Below are 23,011 nucleotides of genomic sequence, written 5' to 3'. Positions count from 1 at the left end.
CTAATCAAAGGGTTACCTGTTGGTTATTTATCTGGGCACACAGATACTATTTCCTTGGCTTTTTCTCCTCCATGAGCCTTCACCAGCATTCAGCTTTAGCAATTTATGACCCTCCTTTAGGTCATTTCATTATGCATCCATCTCAAACTCAAAAGCCCCTCTTTGACCTCAACCTCTTGGCCTTAGTCCTCTTAAACCTGCTCTTCAGTTGACCATATTGGGTCTCTGCTCCCTTAATTCCTTTCTAATCAACTAGATTCCACTGAAAGCAACAGAGATCCAAAATAACAATAGGTTAAATAGTTTATATTGTTTCAAAATATGAAGGCTGCACAAAGCCCAACACAGCAGCTCCACAATTACACTGTGTCCCACCATCCTGAGCACTGGTCTGCAGCCTTGAGGTACCTGATGGTCACAACACAACCACTGAGGTTCCCAGCCATTATATTCAGACTCCAGGGAGCAGGAAGGAGAAAAGTGCCTAAGAGTGTCCTTTCAGGTCAGCAATTTTGTGCAATGACTTCTGCTTATATCCTCATTTATTGAAAGCTAAAAGTTGGTAGCAGTAATTTTGAGTATCTCCAGTTACTTCCCTTCTACATCCTCCATTAACCCAACACATATTTACTGAGAGCCTAACTCTGCGCCAGGCATTATTTTTTTGTGCTGAGGATAGTGATGAATGAGATAGCAAAACTCTTGCCTTCATGGAGCTTACAATCTAGAAGAGGAAGACAGACAATGATGATTTCACATAATAAACAAGATCGTTTTTATGAGTTAGCTACAATAAACTCTTCTCATGTGCTTCGGCTCTGGCTCCACTTGCCTTTTCGGGCTCAGGTTACTCTGAATATGCTACACTGGGGAAGGAGGCATAACTGCCCTCAGCATTCCTTCCTGGAACGTCTTGCCTTTCTTCCTGCTTCAGAGAGAAAGGTATCCTTCCTCCCCGCAGACCTTACCCTGACACCTGTGCTCCTTATTATCTCCGCTTCGTCCTTCAGGACATTATGATCTGTTAATTATAACCTTTCCAGTGTCTTTAAATCTCTTTCTAGTCCTGTCCTCTAGGCCTAAAAAATGCTCGAGTTTCATCTCTCCAAGAGACAAAAAACTTTCCTTGACCCTCATCTCCTTCTCAAACCACTTTCCTGAATATCAAAATAATAATGGAAATAATACTTGACACTAAGTTCTGTTTCCTTGCTAGAAAGGAATTCTTAATCCCATTATATTGGGCTGGATTTTTATTCTATTGTTAAAGTTTCCCTAAGTAACTCTCAATTCTGATCTTTTCTTTTCATTTTTTTTTTTAGGGCCGCACTCGTGGCATATGGAGTTTTCCAGGCTAGGGGTCCAATCAGAGCTACAGCTGCTGGCCTACACCAGAGCCACAGCAATGCGGGATCCTTAATCCACTGAGCAAGGCCAGGGGTCGAACCTGCAACGTCATGGTTCCTAGTTGGATTCGTTTCTGCTGTGCCACGACGGGAACTCCCTGATCTTTTCTTTTAAATACACTTTATAGGTTTTGGTCTGCGTGTTTGTTAAATATACCCCCCCCAACATTCTGATACTAACTTTAGCATCTATACTTGTGCTCTATCCTGGTATGAATGAAAACAGGGATGAGTTACAGGCATTAAGTTATATAAAAATAAAGCCCTATCATCAAGACTTACATGATATCAGGGGGAAAATAAAAGTGCATTATAACAAGATGCAACACAAACCCACCACAAGAAGTACACAGTATTGTGGAGCATCCATGTGGAGATTAGGTGAAGTTGGGGGATAATGGAAAGCTTCAATTCGACAATGAAGAATGAATTAGATTTTGATCAATAGCTGGGGAGGCTTGACATTCCAAGCAAGCAAAGGACATAGCAAGAGCTTTGGTAGAAGAGACAGCATGGGGCAGCGTGTCTGAGAAACAGGAGCACTTTTGTTCGATTGGAACGTGGAGTATATGTACAAGAGAGAGAAGTGATGGACCTGCAAATCTACAGCAACACGACAAGACATGCCAAGCTGATGTTCGGGTTGAATTTCAGCACCTCCTAAAAAGTAAGAAAACATATTAACATTTAAACAGACCTTTCAGCAAGGCCTGCAGAGGTAAAAGAATTATGAGTTTGCCACCAGTTGGAACTGAAAGGTCATCTGTTCCAATTGTCTTTCTAATGAAGGAACCCCCTGAGTGATATTCTAAGAAACAGACATCCCACCTCAGACTGAACACTCCCAAGGTCAGGTTAACCCCAGGAAAGCAGTGATATATCGCTGGGGATTGGGCAATGATTGACCTAAACAGGTGAAAGCAGAGACACACAGTCACTGTGAAAGGAAAGATCCTTCCAAGCCAAGAGTGTGGGAGGTAACTTCACTGAAAGTATTAACATACTAAGTAAAGATACATGTGTGTGGCATATGCACATATGTGTCTACTTAGTGAGGGACGGTCAGCCGTAATGGCCTAGAAAATAGTTAGAGATACTAAGCACAGGGAGGGAGGCTGGTTAGGCATAATCACTTCCCCAATGTGGCGGATCCTCCTGCTGAAGGGCCAATTATCAGAGTATCAGCAGAACGTAGCAGTAGAACAGAGTCAAAGCCCATTACTAACCCCTCTCCTTCTGAAACCACACTCATAAAGCAATGTCCTTGTCAATGTCTGTCATGGAACTCACCTACAAATGGAAAGTTTTAAAATTAGCAAGTTGATTTTACTCTTCAGTTGCAGTCCAATATGATTTAGTGCCCCACATCCACTCAACTGCGAAATTTCTAAACCCATAAAGCAGACGCTCCCCTACTAGGCAGCTACCGGTCTGCCCTAGGAGGTGCCTTCACTACATCCTTGGGAGCCTTAGATCTCTTACAGTAGGAAACTACCTTTCAAGGTAGCCGATTCTATTGTCTCGAATTACTTGAGTTGACCTATATAACTTCCTGTGTTCCTTGAACTTGCTTGCTCTCAGTTTTATCTCATTTCCAAACACCACTTCACCCCCAATTCTGATTTTTCTCTTTGCATGAAGAGTCAGCTGGTGTCCTTCATCTGACTGTGTCTGTACTTAATACCTTGATACCTCCGAGTAGAAAGAAAAAGAGCCCCTTTAACGGCATTCAATACTGTAACCGGATCCATTCTTCCATGCCTATTGACCAAAGCAGTGTTTGTGTAACTGATTCCTTTTATTTCATGAAACAATACTTGGAACCCTGGAGAGATCAAACACAGGCCTCAGTTAGTATTCTGAGTTCCCGAGGTGTGACTCTTCTCATGCAACAATACTAAAAGTCTCAGAGAAAATAATTCAAAATCTTCTGTATATATAATGTTTCTCAACTGCAAATGACCCTCAAGAGACAAGAATCATTTTACGTGTAAAAAATATAAACCTGGAGATGATGGATGCCATGTACCGAGCACAGCAACACTCTGGTAGCCCAAGACATTCATGGACAATGTCATTGCTGAATGTAGCTGTGATGGAATAGTGAGCCCAGAGATAAGGGGCCTCACTGAGTAGTGAGGTCCAACAATGGGTACAGAAGAAAGAAGAAAATGCATCAGAACATGTTTTCCAAAAAAAAAAAAAAAAAAAAAAGGCAGAAGAACTGAATGGACTTTTCTCCAAAGAAGACATACAGATGGCCAAAGGCAGATGAAAAAATGCTCAATATCACTGGTTATTAGAGAAATGCAAGTCAAAACTACCATGAGGTACCACCTCACATCAGTCAGAATGGCCATCATTAGCAAGGCTACAAATAACAAACGCTGGAGAGGGTGTGGAGAAAAGGGAACCATTATACACTGTTGGTGGGAATGTAAATTGGTACAACCACTACGGAGAACAGTATGGAGGTACCTCAAGTACCATATGACCCAGCAATCCCACTCTTGGGCATATATCTGGACAAAACTTTCATTGAAAAAGATACATGCACCCCTATGTTCACTGCAGTACTATTCACAATAGCCAAGACATAGAAACAACCTAAATGTCTATCGACAGATGAATGGATTAAGAAAATGTGGTATATGGAGTTCCCGTCGTGGCGCAGTGGTTAATGAATCCGACCAGGAACCATGAGGTTGCAGGTTCGGTCCCTGCCCTTGCTCAGTGGGTTAACGATCCGGCGTTGCCGTGAGCTGTGGTGTAGGTTGCAGACGTGGCTCGGATCCCGCGTTGCTGTGGCTCTGGTGTAGGCCGGTGGCTACAGCTCCGATTCAACCCCTAGCCTGGGAACCTCCATATGCCACGGGAGCGGCCCCAGAAATAGCAACAACAACAACAACAACAACAAAAAGACAAAAAAAAATGTGGTATATATACTCAATGGTATATATACTCAGCCATAAAAAGAACAAAATAATGCCATTTTCAGCAACATGGATGGAACTAGAGACTCTCACACTAAGTGACGTAAGTCAGAAAGAGAAAGACAAATACCATATGATGTCACTTATATCTGGAATCTAATATATGGCACAAATGGACCTATCTACAAAAAAGAAACAAACTCACAGACATGGAGAGCAGACTTGTGGGGAGAGGGAGGGAGTGGGATGGACTGGGAGTTTGAAGTTAGTAGATGCAAACTACAGCATTTGGAGTGGGTAAGCAATGAGATCTGGCTGTATAGCACAGGAAATTATATCTAATCCCCTAAAATGGAACATGATGGAGGATATTGTAAGAAAAAGAATGCACATATATGTATAACTGGGTCACTTGACATTGACAGAACATTGTAAATCAACTATAATAAAAATAATTTAAAAAAAAGAACATGTTTTCCAGGAGGTGAACAGACGATTATAGTTATGAAACTTGTTAAGAGCCTACAGAAAGTTATATAAATTTCATTAAGTCTGGGAGAAAGGGATTTGATATAGATGAACAAGATCATATAGATATTATCATTATTATAATTCATTTTGCTGTCAATGACTGTAATAACTATTGAGTTGCGCATGTTGTAAGCTGAGTACACCATCTCTCAACATTCCTCTAACACTTACAGAGGACATTTTGTGTTTCAACACTGCCTCATTTCTCCACAGACATCAATGTATTTAATCCATGAAGTAGGAAGTACTAGTTTTTATCTCCAGTTTATCTCTGAGAAACTAAAGAGCAGGGGCCTGAGTAACTTGCTCATGGTCAGAGAGCTAAGAAGCAGTGAGGCCAAGATTTGGATTAGGCAGGCTGGCTATAAAGCCCATGACTTAGACCATATCTCAGTACTGCCTCTCTCACAAATGAATGTCATTTTTTCCCCCAATTTTTTTCATATAACTAATTTTATTTTGTTTACACATAATAAGAGTAATCAAAATTTTAATTTGGAAGGAGGATTGTTATTCTTTTTTTGAATTTATTTATTTATTTTTTGTCTTTTTGCTATTTCTTGGGCCGCTCCCGCGGCATATGGAGGTTCCCAGGCTAGGGATCCAATCGGAGCTGTAGCCACCAGCCTACGCCAGAGCCACAGCAACGCGGGATCCAAGCCGCGTCTGCAACCTACACCACAGTTCACGGCAACGCCGGATCGTTAACCCACTGAGCAAGGGCAGGGACCGAACCCGCAACCTCATGGTTCCTAGTCGGATTCGTTAACCACTGCGCCATGACGGGAACTCCTTGAATTTTTTTAAATTAGAGGTGATTTACAATGTTGTGCCAATTTCTGCTGTACAGCAAAGTGACCCAGTCATACATTTACGTACACGATGAATGTCAATTTTTAAAATCACATACATGTACAAGGATACATAGTTCTATATATTACATACGGATAAATAAACTCATCTGTGACTATCCATATGCCTAGTATAGTAAAATATTCTAACATACTTATTTGATCTGAGGATGGGAAGAACTCTAGAATCAGAATCAAGAGACCTACATTTAGTCTTGATTCTGACACTTGATGCCTGTGTGATTTGGGGCCTCAGCTTACCTACTGATAAAATGTCAGTATGTGGAAGTAAAATGGACAGGCTCTAAAGTCCTTTTTAACACTTTGACTTAAGTCTGATTTAACTGATATGAAGTGAGGCCCCGGACATGGGCAGCTCAGAAGCTTTCCAGGTGAGTTCAATGTACAGCCAGGATTTAGATCCACTGGCCTAGAGAGTGGCTCTGTGGCAAGCTAAGTGGTAGCCTCATTACTCCGGAGGCAGAACCCCTGGGGCTAAACTGCAGCTTCATCATGTATGAGCTGTTTGGCCTTGCAAGTCTCGTAATGTCACTGAGCTTGCTCTCCATCTATAAAATAGAAAAACTAGTATCTTCTTTCACAGCTCTGAGGCTGAACATTCATGGATCTCATTGCTGATCCATTCTAAAGGCAACAGTTTCCATCTATTAACCCCAAATTCCCAGCCCATCCCACTCCCTCCCCCTCCCCCTCGGCAACCACAAGTCTGTTCTCCAAGTTCATGATTTTCTTTTCTGTGGAAAGGCTCATTTGTGCTGTATATTAGCACTGGGAACTCTATCTAGTCACTTATGATGGAGCATGATAATGTGAGAAAAAAGAATGTATATATGTATGTGTGACTGGGTCTCCTTGCTGTATGGTAGAAAATTGACAGAACACTGTAAAACAGCTATAATGGAAAAAATAAAAATCATTAAAAAAAAGTATTAAAGGACAAACATACATGGAAAGTACAGGCTAGGTATATGGTTTTCCTCAATAAATGCTAGGCTCCTAGAAAACGTACCTAGAATGAACAAAGACACATTTTTTTTTTTTGGTCTTTTTGCCTTTTCTAGCACCGCTCCCGTGGCATATGGAGGTTCTCAGGCTAGGGGTCTAATTGGAGCTGTAGCCACTGGCCTACACCACAGCCACAGCAACGTGGGATCCGAGCCGCGTCTGCAACCTATACCACAGCTCACGGCAATGCCAGATCCTTAACCCACTGAGCAAGGCCAGGGATCAAACCCGCAACCTCATGGTTCCTGCTCTGATTCGTTAACTGCTGAGCCACAACAGGAACTCCACAAAGACACGTTTTTAAAAAGATATGTAGGAGTTCCCAAGTTCCCTGGTGGCCTAGTGATTAAGGATCTGGCATTGTCACTGCTGTGCCTCGGGTCTGATCCCTGGCCTGGGAATTTCCACACGCCAAAAAATATACAGAACTAGCTCATAACAGAACATTGGCTAGAACTATGAGCTGCTGGAAAACAGATCCAAAGACTGACTGCACCAGCGCAGTGAAACTCACAAAGGAGAGAAGAGGCCAAAACAGAGGAGTGGGCAGGACAGTGACCACAGACCACAGAGAGTCTGGTGAATACAGACAGGAAGAGAGAGAAGGTACATGTCATCCTGCCTATTCAGATAACCCCACAGCTGGCAGAAGACTCTCTAAATCCAAAGACCCAAACATACCAAGATAAGCTGTTAAGCCCGGTTCTTACAAGTTCTTAATAAATCTCTCAAAGTCCCTTACGATTTTAAAAATAAAGTGCCCGGCTGAAAGAACGTGAACATTACTTCTCTTTTCCACGCACAGGGTAAGGAATCTGACGTCCCATCATTAGCCTCACAATTACTGCATTTGCAGAAGGAATGTGGATTTGGTGGGGCAGCTCTTCTGTTTCTATTTTCTGCCCATTCTCAGATCTCTGTGTCAGGGGTCACAGAAGAGCACAGTATACCATTAGTCTTTTTCGTAACAGCTGCCCGTGGCCCTGGCTGTCATTCATTATCATGAGGTTTCTGTTGTGTTAACCAAATGAGCCCAATAGATATAGTGCATCCTCCATTCGAATATGGAAAGACTACTGGCTCAAGGTCAATGGGAAAAATATTTTTGACTTAGTTTGCCAGGAGTGAAGATGGATCACCAAATGATCTATGACCTGTAAACCGAGGCTATCAGTCCCCAGCTCTAAAAGGCTGTTGGGAGGATGACACAGGGATCAAGCCCATGCTTACAGAGGCAGCCTGGAGCAGAAACTAGGCACTGCACCAGGAACGCCAGGACTAGGGTTTTAAGTCCTGGTTTTCCACCAATTAACTTCCCTGTGTGCTACACAGTAAGTTCCGTGGCCTTTCAACGTGAGAGATCTGTGGAATGAGAGACGATAAAAACTTTAAAAATGAATTTTTTATTTTGGAGTAATTTTTGGATTCAGAAAAAAGCTGTGTTTTGGATTGCAGCTAAAGTCATAGACAATAACAGAGGCCCTGTAGAGCCCTCACTCACTTAACATCTTCTGTTACGATAGTACATTACTATTAAGCAAACTCCAGACGTTTTTAGCTTTCACCAGTTTCTCCATTCATGTCCTCTTGGGGTGTTAGGATCCACTCCAGAGACCACATCTCATTGAGCGGTTACGTCCCCCTGGTCTCCCCTGGCCTTATATAACAGGGTTTTAATAAAAATCAGATTAATGTGAAAACACATTGTAAAATGAAAAGAAGTATTAGAATACAATCTAGTATTTTATCCATTAAATGAGTCTATGCATATAAAGCACCAAGAAAACGGAGAAGTATTAAGCTCCAAATGTGAGTTATGAACATTGTCATTATAAATATTTATACGGAGTTCCCGTCGGGGTTCAGCAGAAACAAATTTGACTAGAAACCATGAGGACACAAGTTTAATCCCCAGCTTCACTCAGTGGGTTAAGGATCTGGCATTGCCGTGAGCTGTGGTATAGGTCACAGAAACAGCTCAGATCCCACGTTGCATTGTGGCGTAGGCCAGCGGCTATGGCTCCAATTCGACCCCTAGCCTGGGAACCTCCATATGCCATGGGTATGGCCCTAAAAAGACAACAGACAAATAAATAAATAAATAAACATTTATGCCTCTCCTACAATGTGACCAGTTCTACATGTCTTCAAGAGTTGCTTGGGGTTCAGAATTCCTCTACAAAAAACTACAATTTTCTCTGTTAGAAGTCAGCTTTATAGAGTTAGCCCTTGACCAAATCTTCAAAACCACCTTGCTCTAACCAACTGACTCAGCAGACGCAGCTCAGATTAGGAGAGCAGGAAAGACAAGAGACAGACAGAAGGCAGAGGCATCCATGGAAGCTCAGAAGCCACCTTGGTTTTACTTCATCATCAAATGTCAATTTTGGGTCCTAGAGCTCCACCGCCAAAGAAGCCATGAAATTCAAGAGGGACCATTCCACAGGAATCAGGAGAGTGACCAACACGTATACTCTTCCTGTCAAAGAGTCTGCACACAGCTTTTAAACATTAGGAAGTACGATAAGATGACTTGAGGTGGGGGGGTGGGGGGTGGGGGGTTGTGTGCACGCAGGAGAGTGAAACTTTCTTCACCCCTCAGTGCAATGAGCTTGTTAATGCACCTAGGAGAAAACCACCAGGATCCATGTTACACATACAACTCATGGCAACAACATCAGGAAATGGTGAATAAAGTCCAGGTTCCTTGCAACGTAGAAAACAAAGGAAAAGCTCTGGAGCTGAACTGGTACCAAAAGCCACTGAACATTCTGCCTCTCACAGCGTAACATTTTACTAAGAAGTGTTCAGAAATTTTTATGACCCAAGAACCAGGGAGATATTCTGAGTTGTTTTTTAGTAGAGAGGCCAACATGTTCTTAAGGGTATGTTTGTTAAACTCATTATGCACTGCAATGTTAGCAGGCAAAAACTACAGTGTGTGCGTGTGTGCGCATGTGCATGCTTGCAAGTAATAGTGAGCAGATAGCTGAGTGGAGGCATAAAGCAGAGTGAAATAAATTCTTCAATTGTAATAAATAGCATTTCTTTTCAGTTTTCAACATTTCCTTCTGGAAAACTATTAACGAACATATAATCCAGAAAAACGTAAGTGTTTTTTAAGCCAGTTATAGAATGTCTCTTGATCAAATTCATATTTCAGAGAGATTAGGATAATTCTTCATGTAGTTTGGTGGAATATTACTTGGGGTCAAAAGTAAATACTGCAGCAGTTGCTGTTGGTTGCATTCTATTTTGTTTAGGGTAGCAATGTCCCCAACCACAACTTTTATGCCTCAAACTCCCTTATAGGTAAATGTGGCCATATAACAAAATTCTGACTAATAAGATGTAACAAGATATTATGCACATACAAAAGAAAAATGAGGTTGGACTCCTTTCTCACACACATAGAAAAAGTAACTCAAAATGGATCACAGACACAAATGAGCTAAAACTATAAAACTCTTAGAAGAGGAGTTCCCGTCATGGCTCAGAGGAAACAAATATGACTAGCATCCATGAGGACACAGGTTCAATCCCTGGCCTTGCTCAGTGGGTTAAGGATCTAGCATTGCTGTGAGCTGTGGTCTAGGTCACAGATGTGGCTTAGATCCTGTGTTGCTGTGTCTATGGCGTAGGCCAGCGGCTACAGCTCTGATTTGACCCCTAGTCTGGGAACCTCCATATGCCAAGGGTGCGGCCCTAAAAAAACAAACAAACAAACAAATAAACAAACAAACAACTCAGAAGAAAATATAGGAGTAGGAGTTCCCATTGTGGTGCAGTGGTAACAAATCCGACTAGTATCCATGCGGATGCAGGTTCAATCCCTGGCCTCCCTCAGTGGGTTAAGGATCCGGCATTGCCAGGCACTGTGGTGTAATTTGCAGAGGTGTCTCAGATTTGGCATTGCTGTGGCTGTGGCTGTGGCTGGCGGCTGTAGCTCCAATTCGACCCCTAGCCTGGGAACCTAAACATGCCACAGGTGTGGCCCTAAAAAAAAAAGAAAAGAAAAAATGTTCAGCATCATTATTTATTAGAAAAATGCAAATCAAAACCATATATGCCATTTCACACTCACTAGGATGCCTATAATTAAAGAAAAGAAGAACAAGTGTTGGTGAAGATGTGGAGAAATTAGAACCCTCATTCCCTTCTGTTGGGAATGTAAAATGGTACAGCCACTTTGGAAAACCGCTAGACATTTATTCAAATAATAAGCATACGGTAGTGTGACTCAGCAATTCTGTTCCTAAGTATATACCCAAGGAGATTAAAAAAAAATCCATGCACACATGTTCACAACAGCATTATTCATAATAGGCAGAAAGCAGAAAAAATCCACATGTCTATCAACCAATGAATGGATAAATGAAATGTACTATATTCATACAATGGAATACTATTTGGCAACAAAAGGAATAAAGTATGTGATATTGGGATTTACAAAAAAAGATATATTTGGTCTCCTTTCCCATTTCTGGTACAGAGCTCCTAAAAAGGCTTGGAATTTCCTAAATACTTAGAGCAACAAAGGTGTCTTTTGTTACGTTAATGAACGTCTCTTAAAAAAACTCTAGGCATGGGGGCTGGTCCCCAGGAGCCCTGGCCACTTGATTAGAGGTTTAGAACTTCCAGTCTCATCCCCCTGACCTTCAGGGAGGGCAGCGGGGCTGAAGGCTGAATGCCAATGATTTAGTCAATCCTGTCTATATAATCAAAAGAACAGGGTTCAGAGAGCTTCTGGGTAGAGGAACACGTGGAGGTGCTGGAAAGTGGGATGTGTGGACGGAATATGGAAGCTCTGCATCGCTTCCCACATCCCTTGTCCTTTGCTCTCATTTGCTGAGAGGCGAATGCTTAAAATTTACAAACAGAATGATGCATGTGTCTATTTCTGTCTTTTGTTCTATTGGTTTTCTTTCATGTATTTTGAAATATTTTGATACAGATATGTAAGATACAAAGAACAGACTTGTGGTTGCCAGTGGGGTGGAGGGAGGGGAGGGAAGGATTGGAAGTTTGGGATTAGAAGAGGCAAACTACTACATACAGGATGGATAAACAAAAAAATCCTATTACACAGCACAGGAAACTATATTCAATATCTTGTGAAAAACCATAATGGAAAAGAATGTGAAAAAGAATATATATGTGTATAAATGAGTCACTTTGCTATACAGCAGAAATTAACACATTGGAAATCAACTATACTTCAATAAAATTTTAAAAATAAAAAATATTGTCAGATATCAGTATAACCATACCACCATTAAATGCTTTCCAGTTATGTAAAATATCTGCATCTTTTTACTTACGACAGATCTAGGTTTTATATTTAAAATGCATCTCTTAAATGCAAATCAAAACTACTGTGAGGTACCACCTCACATCAGTCAGAATGACCATCATTAATAAGTCCACAACTAGCAAATGCTGGAGAGGGTGTGGAGAAAAGGGAACCCTCCTACACTGTTGGCAGGAATGTAAATTGGTACAACCTCTATGGAAAACAGTATGGAGAGGTATCTCAGAAAATGATATATAGAACTACCATATGACCCAGCAATCCCACTCTTGGGCATATATCCAGACAAAACTATCCTTGAAAAAGACACATGCACCCGCATGTTCATTTCAGCACTATTCACAATAGCCAAGACATGGAAACAACCTAAATGTCCATAGACAGATGATTGGATTAAGAAGACGTGGTATATGTACACAATGGAATACTACTCAGCCATAAAAAAGAACGACATAAGCAGCAACATGGATGGAACTAGAGACTCTCATACTACGTGAAGTAAGTCAGAAAGAGAAAGACAAATACCATATGATGTCACTTACATCTGGAATCTAATATACAGCACAAATGAACCTTTCCACAGAAAAGAAACTCATGGACATGGAGAACAGACTTGTGGTTGCCAAGGGGGAAGGAGTGGGAGGGACGAGGTATTTGGAGTTAATAGATGTAGACTATTGCCTTTGGAATGGATAGGCAATGAGATCCTGCTCTATAGCACTGGAAACTATACCTAGTCACTTATGATAGAACATGATAATGTGAGAAAAAAGAACATACACATGTATGTGTGACTGAGTCACCTTGCTGTACAGTAGAAAACTGACAGAACACTGTAAACCAATGGAATGGAAAAAATAAATAAATGAAATAAAATACATCTCTTGGCGTTCCCATCGTGGATCAGCAGTTACAAACCCGACTAGTATCCATGAGGTTGCGGGTTCGATCCCTGGCCTAGCTCACTGGTTAAGGATCCGGCGTCACCGTGAGCTCTGATGTAGGTTGCTGATGCAGCTCAAGTTACTGTGGCTGTGGTGTAGACCAGCAGCTACAGCTCGGATTGACTCCTAGCTTGGGAACTTCCATATGCTGTGGCCGCAGCCCTAAAAACATGAAAATAAATAAATAAATAATTTTTAAAAGTTAAAAAACAAAATACATCTCTTGCATATAGTTTACAGTTGGGTCTTGCTTTCTTAATCTAGCCTGACAATCACTGCCACTTAATTGGGGTACTTAAATCTTCTATACGTAATGTTATTAAATACGTTGTGGGCTAAAGTTTACTGTACTGTTACCTCTTCCATTTGTTCTATTTGCTCTTTAGGTCGTCTTTTTCTCTTTTGCTGTCTTTTTTGTGATTAATAATTTTTGGGGAGGGAGTATTTAATTTTTATTTTTCCATTGGCTTTTTTGCTATACTTTTTTTTCTTGCTCTAGGAATTCAATCTGTATCTTTATCACAGTCTACTTAGATTTAGTTTTGTGCCACATATAAAATGTAAGAAATTTTCTTATGCCTCCATCCTTTGTCATTTGTATTACACAATTTAATGTACATATTTTATAAAATCCATAATATGACAGTATAACTTTTACTAAGAGCTGGCTTCTGGAAGTTCTCTTCTGGTGTTGCAGGTTAAGGATCAGGTGTTGTCACTGCAGCAGCTGGGGTCCCTGCTGTGGCATGAGTTTAATCCCTGGCCTGGGAACTTTGAAACACCGTAGGAATGACCAAAAAAAAAAAAAAGAGTTCACTTTTAGAGAAATTAACAGAATAAAAAGATAGTCTTTTATATTTACCCTCATATTAAAAATTACCATTTCTTATAGGGCAGATCTGCTGGCAACAAACTGTCCCAATTTTCAGTTATCTAAAAGTCTGTCTATTTCACCTTTAGGGTTGTTGTTGTTGTTTTGTTTTGTTTTGTTTTTGCTTTTTAGGGCCACATCTGCAGTATATGGAAGTTCCCTGGCTGGGGGTCAAATCAGAGCTACAGCTGCTGGCCTACACCATAGCTACAGCAACACCAGGTCTGAGCCATGTCTGCAACCTACACCACAGCTCACAGCAACGAGGGATCCTCAATCAGCTGAGTGAACCTGCAACCTCACGGATGCTGGTCCGGCTCGTTACCTCTGAGCCACATGGGAACTTTCCACCTTTAGTTTTAAAGAATATTTTAACTGGATACAGACATTCTAAATTGATGGTACTTTTTTCCCCCAGCACTTTAAAAATGCCTCCATTATTTTTTTTCATTGTTTCTGATAAGTTATCAGAAATTTGTATTGTTGTTCCCCTTTATTTGTGTGTCATTTTTCTCTGGGTATTTTTGCTAGTTTTCTTTTACCTTGATTTTTATTAGTTTAGCTATGAAATGAATATAGTGTTTTAAGTTTTGATTATGGTTTCTAATTTATCCTTTTTAGGGTGTGCTGAGCTTTTTGGAGCTATGTTCTCCATCAAAGTTGGATAAATTTTAAGTGATCATTTCTTCAGTTTTTTTCTATTAATTCCTTTCTCTCCTAGAATTCCAATTGCATGCATAAATTCCAATTCTATGTATATTAGACTGATTGATATTGTTTCATATTACTGAGGGTTCAATTTTTTCAGTCTTATGTTTGTCAGATTTGACAAACTCTATTAATCTGTCTTTATACATGCTGGCTCTTCTTTTTGTCTTTCCCAATCTACGTTAAGCCTCCTATAGTAAAAGTTATATTTCAGAGGATGCAGCTTTGCAGGTTTAGAATTTTAAGTCTCCCTCTCTATGCCAAATTTCCCATTCCATTATCTCAATTTGGCCATGTTTTCCTTTAAGTTCTTGAACATGTTTATAGAAGCCACTTTAAAGTCTTCGTCTGCTCACGGAGAACAGACTTGTGGTTGCCAAGGGGAAGGGGGAGGGGAATGGGATGGAACGGGAGTTTGGGGTTGGCAGAGGCAAACTATTATGTTTAGAATGGATAAGCAAGGAAGTCCTATAGTACAGCACAGGGAACCATAGCCAATCTTCTGTGATAGAACATGATGGAAAATAATATGAGAAAAAGAATGTATGTATATGTATGACTGGGTCACTTTGCTGTAGGCCATTCCAGAAACTGGCACAACATTGTAAATCAAGTATAATTAAAAAAAAAAAAGTGTGGGAGTTCCTATCATGGCGCAGCGGAAACAAATCCGACTAGTATCCATGAGGATTCAGGTTCAATCCCTGGCCTTGCTCAGGGAGTTAAGGATCTGGCATTGCCATGAGCTGTGGTGTAGGCTGCAGACGCGGCTCATACTACTACCCAACTAGCATTCAGAGGCCACAGCTGTAGCTCTGATTTGACTCCTAGCCTGGAAACCTTCATATACCGCAGGTATGGCCCTAAAAAAAAGGCCAAAAAAAAAAAAAAAAGAGTGAAGTCTTTGTCTACTAATTACAACATTTGGGTTATTTCACAGTTTGTTTCCATTGAAACATTTCCATGCTTAGTAAATTTTTATTGCACACTGGCCAAAAATATAATTTAGTACAGTAAAGAAAATGTAAACAAATAAATACTATTTAAACACAAGGTATAAAGTTTATTAAAAAGAATGAGGTAGCTCTATGAATAGTCACACGTTAAAAATTCAAGTTTTGGAGTTCCCATTGTGGATCAGCAGGTTAAGGACCAGACAGTCTCCATGAGGATGTGGGTTAAGGATCTCATGTTGCAGCAACCTGCCCCATAGGTCACAGATGCAGCTCAGATCCAGGGTTGCCAAGGCCGGGGCATAGGCCTCAGCTATGGATTTAATTCAACCCTAATGGTAACATCTTGCATAACTACAGTAAAATATCATAGCCAGGAAACTGACATTGATACCATCCACATACTTGAGTCAAATTTTACCAATTTTCTACACACGTGTGTGTATGTTTAATTCTACACAATTTTATCATACATGTATTTGAGTGATCACCACCCAGACAAGATACAGGCAGGTATATTACCAATTTCCCTCATGCTACTCTTTTTTGGATGATCAATCTTTTATGGGCAGGGAGGCAGATATTAGTATAGTTATAAACACAGAGAAAAAAATTGATCTGCTAAGTTATGTACAAACTGATTAAATTTTAGAGAACAGGATTGTAGGCAGGAGAAATTTTTTGCTTTTTTTTTTTTTTTTTCCATTTCTTGGGCCTCTCCCGCGGCATATGGAGGTTCACAGGCTAGGGGTCTAATCGGAGGTGTAGCAACCGGCCTACGCCAGAGCCACAGCAATGTCAGATCCGAGCCATGTCTGCAACCTACACCACAGCTCACGGCAACGCTGGATCCTTAACCCACTGAGCAAGGCCAGGGATTGAACCTGAAACCTCATGGCTCCTAGTCGGATTCATTAACCGCTGCACCACGAGGGGAACTCCCTGCTTTTTTACTTTCTGCATTGCTGTAATGTTTGATTTCTTTTACAATGTACCTGTATCACCTTTTTAATATAAAAAATAAAATATGAAAATAAGTATAATATGGACATACCTGGTTTTAGGTATAGCAGGCTCACAGTGAACAAGCAGATAAAAGTATAAACTTTAAAAGGAGGCATGATACTGAAGCATATAAAATAAAATATAATATTTAGGACTCTACTTTTCTATTATTAGTTTACTACATCCAAATTGGTTTCCTCACTTAAGTAAGAACTGTGTCACTTTAATACTAGAAAGAGATTCCAAAAAAGCAAGAAAAAAAACTTTAAGAAATTCACAGAAAACAGAAGTTCCCATAGTGGCTCATACTACTATCCAACTAGTACTCGTGAGGACACGGGTTCGATCCCTGATCTCACTCAGGAGGTTAAGGATCCAGCATTGCCAAGAGCTGTGGTGTAGATAGAAGATGTGGCTCGGATGCCACGTTGCTGTAGCTGCGGTATAGACCGGCAGCTACAGCTCTGATTCGACCCCTGGCCTGGGAACCTCCATATACTGCGGGTGAGGCTCTAAAAAGACCAAAAAGAAAAAAAAAAAAAAAAAAGAAAGAAAGAAAGAAAAGGAATTCACAGAATATGAAAAAGCTACAATAAATGGAGTTATATATTATTTATTATTAAGAGTTAGGGGACAATCAGGTACTTAATAAATGTCATTTGGTAAGTTTTTTTCTGAGGAATATAATTTTAATGTTGTTTTTAAAAGTCACATTACAGTATTACATTATTCCTTTTATGACTGGCCAAAGATATACTGTTAATATGTGGTATAGACTCAGAATAACTCAGAGAAGAATTTCGTTATGGTCAGTTTTCAAAAAGTCCTGGGAGGTTAGTAAATTCTCCATCATTATTAACCAGAATTCAAACAGATGCTAAATGCCCATTTTTGGCAGGAATTTTGCAGAGGAAATTCAGGCATCAGAAATATGGTCTAGTGCAGGGAACTATTTCCAATCACTTGTGAGAGAACATGATAAAAGACAACATGAGAAAGAGTATATATATTTATATATATGACTAGTTCACTTTGCTGTACAGCAGAAATTGATAGAACATTGTAAATTAACTATAACAAAAAAAAATTTTTAAAGAAACATGGGAAATTAAGGCCTTTTCCAAAGCTGAGATTCTATTATGGGTAAAGAAAGCCAAAAAACCTAAGATTAAGCTCTGGTTTTTTATGGTGTAATTTTGGCAGTCATACTGAACCTGTTTCAACATTTGTAAAGGAAATAATATAACAGTGCTTTGTGAATGGTAAAGGCACCATCTGAATCATATTATTTATTATCAGTTGAGGATAATTCAAGGAATACTCAGGTAAAACCTTAACAGAAGTTATTTAAGTCAGCCATTAAGCAGATTTCTGAATGGTAAGGATCACAGAACCGATTTTCCAGAGAAGCTGTGGAATTTTAACATGACATACCTAATTCTCAGTATCTGGGAGGATTTAGATAAATCTTGATCATGAACAACAAGGTGAATTATGATTTCTGCGGTACGATTTCTTAGTTGCTAGAAATACTATGAAGAAGAAAAGCAAAATGACCTTTTACAGCTAATGTTAAAGCATTATCAAACTCCCATTATTCAAGCATATTTAACTTTCTCTCTTATAACAAGCGTAGGGTAGGCAGTTTAATGATGTTTTAAAAATAACAGACGCAGTTAGGAACTTGACAGTGTGCTGACAAGAGCTCCAAACTAGCAAACTGAAGGCCTGGACCCTACAACTGAATTTATTGCTACCCAACAAAATGGTTCTGAATTTCAAATGACTGATTTTTGAAGTAGGGGTTAGGGATTGTTGGACTAAAATAGCTATGAACATTTTAGCTTGAGTATCAGGTTAGATTTTTAAGATAAACGTTTTCACAATTATGTGCAAACCTACCTAATAAGCAGAACACCTACCACAGAATCAGTCCTTTGTCATCTTTCTAATCTCCCATCTCTTATATTGATGAGACTACATACAAAATAGTGCAATCCTTATGAGTCTATAACCAGGAGTCCGTAACACACAAAAAAAGAAAAAAGTCCCATGGTTCTAGTCATGCATGCTTGCAGATTTTAAATATTCTCTTGAAAATGACAAATATGTATCAATGTATATATTTTTTCAACAAGCTGTTTATCTGAAATAAATGAGGATTTTTAAAGTACAGAGAAATTCCCATGTAACGGTTTAAATAGATTTTCGTAGCTTGGTTGGTTGAAGGGTACTTTTCTTTTACAAAATCTTGCTGCCCAAGAATCAAGAGTCCTAGCATTAGGAAATTCTATGTGGGTTACAAATTAAGACAGTACTTGAAACACTAGACAAAATAAAATTTCCTGTTGTTTCTGCTCCTGGACTCCCGTTTCTTTCTTTGGAACCACAAATTTTCAACAGAATATAAAATACAGTAATAGCAACATACTTACTCAATGAAAGGAAGAAAGGAAAGACAAAAACACATCTTTTTTACTGTTATGTAAGATTACTAGACAATCTCCCTTGCATACACACAAAATCTTCTCGAGCTGACATTTTAATTAAGACAGATGCTTCTGTCTTCTTGTACCTTCATACTGATGCCTGCCTTACCAAACCGAAAACTCAGGATATCTATAATTCTCTTCTTTACATACCTCCACTACCCTGTATGTTTCGATTACAAGGTGACTATCAAAATACAAAAGATTTAATACAGCCATAATCACTATTATTCTTTAGGCCAAGTGTTTTTGCAGATTCCTAGTCTAGATTCTGATAGTAAATGGGGAATTTTGCAAATAAATTTTTATGGTACATGATTATATTTAAAATAGTAAAATACAATGAAGAGTTTAATAAATTGAACATTTTTTAAGACGACCCAGCAATGAACCTAGGGAATCATGTTTTTCCTGCGCTAAGTTCACAAACACAGCCATGGATCCACTTTAGGTGGAGAGAGAAATTGGGAAGATCCATCTTTGGAAAATTTACATAGCTACTGCGCCTGAAAAGTGGTGCTCCTTGCAAGCAAAGGATAGAACAAAGATCTTAATGTTGCAGGTCTGAAAGACAGCCACATCAAAACCAGGTACAGTGGTCCCAATCCGAGCAGCTGGCAAACTGCAGGATGGATGTGGGCACTCTTCTGCCTAATAAAATCTGAATCAAACACTTTGCATCTGATTCTCCATGTGAGCTTTTTATGCAAACTTCTAAAGTGCAAGGAATCCTGGGGTGGAAGAGCTATTCTGAGAGATTTCACATAGTTCATGTAATTAGGGAAACCACTTCCTTTGATTGTAAGTGTTCAAAACAGCTGAATTTCTCCTATCAAAGGCTCTCTGTGATTTGGGTCACCTCTTTTACTTTCCCTTTCATGTTTCGCAGGATGAGAGGTGAAGCTGGAGAGCACATTATTTAGGGGAAAAAAAGACCGAGCTTTTTGTTTTAGGGATTGAACTTACACTATTCAAAAGACTGTCATTTGGCATATCCCTTTCTTTCTCACCCTCTGTCTCTTTCCTTCTCTATCAAGGCTCTTCGGTGGCTGCAGAGAACACAATACAAAATGTCACGGTAAGGCTGATGGAAAGCTGTCATAGTGTGTGTAAAAGGATTCTAATTTTCATGTTTGGGTTTCAAACCTAATTAGAAAGGACTGTAATCTGCAGGATTTTGATCGCCGTATGATGTATTTTTGTTGTTATAACAGCTGAAAGAGATAGAGAACCAAGGACGCCTCCCCCCTCCCCCCAAAACACAAACCACCAGCAGCAAAGAGTCTGTTCTTTTCCTATATTCCTGGAGTATTCTTTTCCCCTAAAAGTAGAACACAAGATATTCAGTGAGGTGGTTTGTGCTGCTTTTGCCACAGGAAATCTTAGCCCTGATGCCGTGGAGGTTTTCACTATGACTTATTCTGAAATACCTTGGTCAGTTTAGTGCAGTTAGGTTTGCCAGTGAAGATACCAACTGAAAGAGGTAAAAAATAATTTACTGACGTTCCCATTGTGGCTCAGTGGAAACAAATCTGACTAGCATCCATGAGGATGCAGGTTCCATCCCTGGCCTTGCCCAGTGGATTAAGGATCCAGTGTTGCCATGAGCTGTGGTCACAGATGCGGCTCAGATCTGGCGTTGCTGTGGCTGTGGTGTAGGCCAACAGCTACAGCTCCTATTCGACCCCTAGCCTGGGGACTTCCATATGCTGCAGGTGTGGCCCTAAAAAGGCCAAAAAAAAAAAAATTACCATTTAACAATCACCTTGATGTCCATATTTCTACTGAATGTGAAGATGAACAATAATGTATATGGCACAATCTCTAAGATTTCAGTTAATTGAAATTTTAGTTAAAATTCTGGATGGTTAATAGTGATATTGTCAGTTCTGTCAAGGAAAAAAGTTTTGAACCGCATGAGTAAAATATGACAAAATTCTCTAAAATGACAAAAATCCCACTTGTATTCATTATAGCTGATCTTTACAATTCAAAGGGAAATACAACTGGGTAGGAATTATCCCCATTTTATAGGTGAAGAAACTAAGTCCAGAGAAGTTAGCCGACTTGCCCAACATCTCAGTTAATAAGAACAAATTAAAAGCAGATCTCGAACTTTTAAAGAGAACAGGGCATAATCTTTAATCATTCAGAAATCCCAAACTTCTTTTATCATGGTTTGAAAATCACATTAAGTTTTCTCGCAAATACATCACATTTTAACTCATAATAAGCAAAATATAAAATGTCCTTCGGTTAAGCCATATTTTCCGATCCACACCTAGCTTTCCAGAGTCCACGTATAAGATCTTTCATTTCTGTCAGCTCATTGCTGTTGTCAGCTGTTAAAATTTTTTTCAGGTTCTTTTTTTTTTTTCTTTTTAGGACCGAACCCTCAGCATATGGAAGTTCCCAAGCTTCAGGGAACAGGAATCAGAGCTACAGCTGCCAGCCTATACCCCAGCCACAGCAATGTGGTATCCAAGCTGAGTCTGTGACCTACACTGCAGCTCACGGCAATGCCAGTTCACTGACCCACTGAGTGAGGCCAGGGATCGAACCTGCATCCTCCAGATACTAGTCGGATTCGTTCCCACTGAGCCACAATGGGAACTCCCTCAGGTTCTTGTTCTTACTGAGACTTTTTATACATCAATCACTTTTCCTACTATCCTATTATCTGAGTCAGATGCTACTTAAATTATCAAAGTAAGTGCTAAAAAGGACATGAGTAAGTATATTTAATTCCACAAGAATTAAGTGCTTTTTAGATACTTGTAAAAGCATGTACACATTCACCTAATTTGTACATGGTAACTTTATTTCAATATCTTTATTTCAGGACCAGATAAACTTTGCCTTCCAGGTAGTAACCCCTCCTCTTTGTTCCTATCACTATTATTGCTCTTAGCATATCTATTAGCCAAAATGTATCGAGCACTTTCTGGATGCCAAGCATTGTACTGAAATCCTTTAATTCCCTCAAAGCTTCTCTGAGCTAGGTCCAATTAGTAACTTCACTGTAGAAATGAGGAAATTAGGCCACAAAGAGCTTTCCTGCTAAGCTAGTCAAGTGGCTGAACTAGGGGTTCCAGCACGAGTCTGACCCAGAACCCACACTTTTAACCACTCCCTCTGTACTGAAGGTATCCCTTTACAAGTTCGCCTCTTTCAGTTCAACTGTAAGATCCTCGTGGCTTCTCCAACATCCAGCACAGTTCTGGCATATATTAAGTCCTTAATGTATAGCTATACAGCTTCTGAATTGAGGCCACAGCATAGTAAGGATGGAGATGGCTCTGCAGCCTAAATAAAAGAAGGTTTATAAAGGGCATCATAACTGTTTCCAAATATCTGAAGGCTGCCAGATGGAGGAGGTGTCAATTTATGTGGCTCCCGCGGATAGTACCAGAACCAACAGGCAGAGTTAAAAGGTAGCAAATTCACAAAGGCCTTTTAAAAGAGAACAGTGCAAAAGAAGAAAGGTTGTCTTTTTTTTTTTTTTAAGGGCCACCCCCACGGCATATGGAGGTTCCCAGGCTAGGGGTCAAATCAGAGCTGTAGCCACTCGCCTACACTACAACCACAGCAACTCGGGATCCCGAGCCACGTCTGCCACCTTCACCACAGCTCATGGCAACGCTGGATCTTTAACTCACTGAGCGAAGCCAGGGATCAAACCTTCGTCCTCATGGATGCTCGTCAGATTTGTTTCCACTGAGCCATGACGGCAACTCCGAAAAAAGGTTGTCTTGTTGTGTTTCTATTACCAGTGGCATTTAAAGTATCCAGATAACCAGATGATGAAGAAAAGCATCCATAATAAGAATCTCAGGTTAGAGAAGATCAGTGGTTCATAAAAGCCAATGCCAGACCACTGACCTTCTATTCCACATCAGGGATAAACTTGTGTGTGTATGTGTGTGTGTGTATGTGTGTGTCTTTTGTCATTTTAGGGCCACGCCCGCGGCATATGGAGGTTC

At 40.0% G+C, this 23,011-nt stretch overlaps 1 protein-coding gene across 4 annotated transcripts in view; it reads right to left on the bottom strand.

The window, feature by feature from the left end:
- The window catches only part of MAP3K20 (mitogen-activated protein kinase kinase kinase 20), a 204,979-nt gene that overhangs the window by 126,727 nt on the left and 55,241 nt on the right, over positions 1–23,011 (bottom strand). The window lies entirely within an intron of this gene.

This window comes from Phacochoerus africanus, chromosome 3, assembly GCF_016906955.1.
Source record: "Phacochoerus africanus isolate WHEZ1 chromosome 3, ROS_Pafr_v1, whole genome shotgun sequence".
Lineage (NCBI taxonomy): Eukaryota > Metazoa > Chordata > Mammalia > Artiodactyla > Suidae > Phacochoerus > Phacochoerus africanus.
This window is presented reverse-complemented; position numbering and strand designations above follow the sequence as displayed.